The sequence below is a fragment of the Pelecanus crispus genome, unplaced genomic scaffold, assembly GCF_030463565.1.
Source record: "Pelecanus crispus isolate bPelCri1 unplaced genomic scaffold, bPelCri1.pri SCAFFOLD_243, whole genome shotgun sequence".
Lineage (NCBI taxonomy): Eukaryota > Metazoa > Chordata > Aves > Pelecaniformes > Pelecanidae > Pelecanus > Pelecanus crispus.
The window spans coordinates 45,001-49,789 of NW_027461323.1; positions in this window are offsets into that span (position 1 = coordinate 45,001).

Below are 4,789 nucleotides of genomic sequence, written 5' to 3' on the forward strand. Positions count from 1 at the left end.
GGCGGGTAGACCTGTCAGCCGGGGCCGGGCGGGTAGACCTGTCAGCCGCGGGCGCGCCGGGTAGACCTGTCATCCGGGGCCGGGCGGGTAGACCTGTCAGCCGGGGCCGGGCGGGTAGACCTGTCAGCCGCAGCGCAGGCAGCAGCCCAAGTGCCCCCGGCCGGGCGGGTAGACCTGTCAGCCGGGGCCCGCCGGGTAGACCTGTCAGCCGGGGCCGGGCGGGTAGACCTGTCAGCCGGGGCCGGGCGGGTAGACCTGTCAGCCGCGGGCCGGGCGGGTAGACCTGTCAGCCGCGGGCGCGCCGGGTAGACCTGTCAGCCGCGGGCGCGCCGGGTAGACCTGTCAGCCGGGGCCGGGCGGGTAGACCTGTCATCCGGGGCCGGGCGGGTAGACCTGTCATCCGGGGCCGGGCGGGTAGACCTGTCATCCGGGGCCGGGCGGGTAGACCTGTCAGCCGCGGGCGCGCCGGGTAGACCTGTCAGCCGGGGCCCGCCGGGTAGACCTGTCCGCCGCGGCCCCCGCCGGGTAGACCTGTCCGCCGCGGCCCCGCCCGTTAGACCCGTCAGCCGCGGCGCAGGCAGCAGCCCAAGTGCCCGGAGCACGGGTAGACCTGGCCTCCGTGCCCACAGCGCGGGTAGACGTGGCCTCCCTGCCCGGATCAGGGGTTTGCCTTTGTGTGGTGGAGCAGGGCTGGGGGTTTTTCCTTTTTGGGTTTTTGTTGTTTTTTGCAGGTTTGTTTTTGTTTCTGTTTTTTTTTGTTGTTGTTGTTTTGTTTGTATGTTTGTTCATTTGTGTTGGTGCCCGCGGCCTCCCCCCCCCCCCCCCCCGCCGTTACTTACTTAACCGTCGGCGTATACCTCGGTTAATCAATTAGCGACAGGCGGTTAGCGTGTCTGCTACGCACTTTACCGCTGGTGGCCTCGCCGCGACGCTAAATAAATAATTACACAACTCATTATAAACTGTGATACCGTTTACGTTTTATTATTTACTATTTACCGATTAATTTCGTAACCGTTAATCGCTTACGAACGATACAGCTAATAGCGCCCCCCCGAACCGCCCCTCCTCCCCCCCCCCCCCCGCAGCCCCCCCCCGGCGCGATTCCCGGGAGGGGCTTCCGCCCCGAGAGGGCCTCTGCAAAGGACGCGGCCGGCCTCCGAGGTCTCGCAGGCCTCCGGAGAAGGTCGGTCGGCCGCCAGGCCCAACGGGCCCTGCCGGCCGCAGGCCGACTTCGCCCGAGCCTCCTCAGAGACGAGGAGCTCCCGTGGCCGACCGGCCCGAGGCCCGGGCCGCGAAGGACCGCACCCGCCTGCGCGGTTCGTCCCCCCCCCGAGGCCGCCGGGCCCGTCTTCGCGGCAGTACTCACCGCTCGAACGCATCCCGCTTGGCGACGCACGCGACCGCCGACGGCCCCCTGTTAGGAGCGCGGCCTACCTGCCGGCCCGCCGTCGGCCTGGGCCGTGAACCCGGTACCTGATCGGGTGCCTCCCGGCGCAGGCCGCGTCGGGCGGTCGCCGGGCCGCCGTCCCTGCGGGGGCCCGGCCTCCCGGGGCGTCGGGCCGAGCCGCTTTCCGCCGGGGGCCGAAAGCCCCTTCCGCCTTCCGCGCCTTCTCCCGGAGGCCTGGCCGGAGCGGAGAAAAGCAGGGGCCGTCACTGGTTCGCCCCGCACCCTTCTTTCGTGCCCGCGCGCGCGCGCGGCCTACCTGCCGGCCCGCCGTCGGCCTGGGCCGTGAACCCGGTACCTGATCGGGTGCCTCCCGGCGCAGGCCGCGTCGGGCGGTCGCCGGGCCGCCGTCCCTGCGGGGGCCCGGCCTCCCGGGGCGTCGGGCCGAGCCGCTTTCCGCCGGGGGCCGAAAGCCCCTTCCGCCTTCCGCGCCTTCTCCCGGAGGCCTGGCCGGAGCGGAGAAAAGCAGGGGCCGTCACTGGTTCGCCCCGCACCCTTCTTTCGTGCGCGCGCGCGCGGCCTACCTGCCGGCCCGCCGTCGGCCTGGGCCGTGAACCCGGTACCTGATCGGGTGCCTCCCGGCGCAGGCCGCGTCGGGCGGTCGCCGGGCCGCCGTCCCTGCGGGGGCCCGGCCTCCCGGGGCGTCGGGCCGAGCCGCTTTCCGCCGGGGGCCGAAAGCCCCTTCCGCCTTCCGCGCCTTCTCCCGGAGGCCTGGCCGGAGCGGAGAAAAGCAGGGGCCGTCACTGGTTCGCCCCGCACCCTTCTTTCGTGCCCGCGCGCGGCGCGCGGCCTACCTGCCGGCCCGCCGTCGGCCTGGGCCGTGAACCCGGTACCTGATCGGGTGCCTCCCGGCGCAGGCCGCGTCGGGCGGTCGCCGGGCCGCCGTCCCTGCGGGGGCCCGGCCTCCCGGGGCGTCGGGCCGAGCCGCTTTCCGCCGGGGGCCGAAAGCCCCTTCCGCCTTCCGCGCCTTCTCCCGGAGGCCTGGCCGGAGCGGAGAAAAGCAGGGGCCGTCACTGGTTCGCCCCGCACCCTTCTTTCGTGCCCGCGCGCGGCCTACCTGCCGGCCCGCCGTCGGCCTGGGCCGTGAACCCGGTACCTGATCGGGTGCCTCCCGGCGCAGGCCGCGTCGGGCGGTCGCCGGGCCGCCGTCCCTGCGGGGGCCCGGCCTCCCGGGGCGTCGGGCCGAGCCGCTTTCCGCCGGGGGCCGAAAGCCCCTTCCGCCTTCCGCGCCTTCTCCCGGAGGCCTGGCCGGAGCGGAGAAAAGCCCGGGCCATCACTCCACTCGTTCGCGCTGGACGCTTACTTTTTTGCGCGCTCCCCCCCCCCGGCCACGTTACCCGGGAGGGGCTTACCGCCCCGAGAGGGCCTCTCAAAGGACGCGGCCGGCCTCCAAAATCTCGCAGGCTGTCGGCTGCCTGACCTAACGGGCCCTGCGGCCGCAAGCCAACTTCGCCCGAGCCTCCTCAGAGACGAGGAGCTCCCGTGGCCGACCGGCCCGAGGCCCGGGCCGCAAAGGACCGCACCCACCTGCGCGGTTCGTTCCCCCGAGGCCGCCGGGCCCGTCGTCCTCTCGGCAGCACTCACCGCTCAAACGCATCCCGCTGGCGACGCGACTGCCGACGGCCCCTTGTTACGAGTGCGGCCTGCCTCCCCGCCACCCTGGGCCGGGGCCCTGCCGCCCGGCCGCCGGAGCCAACCCTGGGGACCTGGCTCTCTGCGCAGGCCGAGGCACGCGGCTGCTGCTGCTGCTGCTTGCTGCTGCTGCTTGCTGCTGCTGCTTTCCCAGGGACGGGTGCGACCGGCAGCCGAGCCGAGCGTGTCGCCCGCAGAAAGGCATGGGCGCAGGCCAGACGTTGACAGGGCCCGGCCTGTAACAGAGAGGGCGGCGTTAGGGACAGCGTTACAAACCCTTTTCGTTTCTTCCCGCGTGCGCGCGCGCACGCAACCCGAAACGGGACCCCGGCCCGAACGCCCCGTCCCTCCCCGCCCGCCGCCGCATGCACACACCACCATCCCCACACCCCCACACCCCACCCACCCCCCCGACAGCCCCCCGGCCCGAACCCCTCGCCCGCCGCCACACGTGCACGCGCCCAGACACGCGGGCAGCCACGCCCACCCCGCCCGCCGCCGCGCACGCACACCCCGCGCTCCCCCGCCGCGCACACACACGGAGCCCGCCCCCCCCCCCCGCCGCCACGACTCGTGCAGCCCCGCCCCGCCCGCTGCCACACGCGTGTGCACACGCACACACGCAGAACCCGCACTTTCCCGCCGCCGCCCCCCCCCCCCCCGCCCGCCTCGCCTGCCGCCACACGTGCGCAAAGACAGCCCCCCGCCCCAGCCCGCCGACACACCGACCCCCCCCCCCCCCCCCCCCCCCGCCCCCCTGCCCCCGCCGCCTAGCCGCCGGCAGGTTTGCCGCGCCTGGAAAGGCAGGCGGGAGACTCTAGGACCCGGCGGCGTCCCTGCCGGCTCCGTGCCGGGCGGCAGAGGGGAATCCCGGCGGCGTGCTGCCGAGTCCCTACCCTGCCCTGCCCGTGCTGCTTGCTGCTGCTGCTGCTTGCTGCTGCCGCTTGGTGCTTGCGCGCTCCCCCGCCGCCCCCCCCACCCCCCCACCACGCCCGCCCGCCTCGCCTGCCGCCACACGTGCGCACAGACAGCCCCCCGCCCCAGCCCGCCAACCCGCCCCGCCGCCGCCGCCGCCGAGCCGCCGGCAGGTTTGCCGCGCCGGGAAAGGCAGGCGGGAGACTCTAAGACGCGGCGGCGGCCCTGCCGGCTCCGTGCCGGGCGGCAGAGGGGAATCCCGGCGGCGTGCCGGTCTCTCACCGCGGCTGCCGAGTCCCTACCCTGCCCTGCCCGTGCTGCTGGCTGCTGCTTGCTGCTGCTTGCTGCTGCTGCTTGGTGCTTGCGCGCTGCCCCGCCGCCCCCCCCCCCCCCCCCCCAACCCCGCCCGCCCGCCCGCCTCGCCTGTCGCCATATGTGCGCGCAGACAGCCCCCCCGCCCTAGCCCGCCGACACACCACCACCACCACCACCACCCCCCCACCCCCCCCCCCCCACACCCCCCCCCCCCCGCCGCCTAGCCGCCGGCAGGTTTGCCGCGCCGGGAAAGGCAGGCGGGAGACTCTAGGACCCGGCGGCGTCCCTGCCGGCTCCGTGCCGGGCGGCAGAGGGGAATCCCGGCGGCGTGCCGGTCTCTCACCGCGGCTGCCGAGTCCCTACCCTGCCCTGCCCGTGCCCCGGCTCCTGCCTGCCTTTCTGCTCGCTCGCCCTGCTGCACGCCTGCCCGCCCCCGCCGCGGGTGGAAAGTGAAACGAAGGCGCGGGGGCGGGGGAAGAA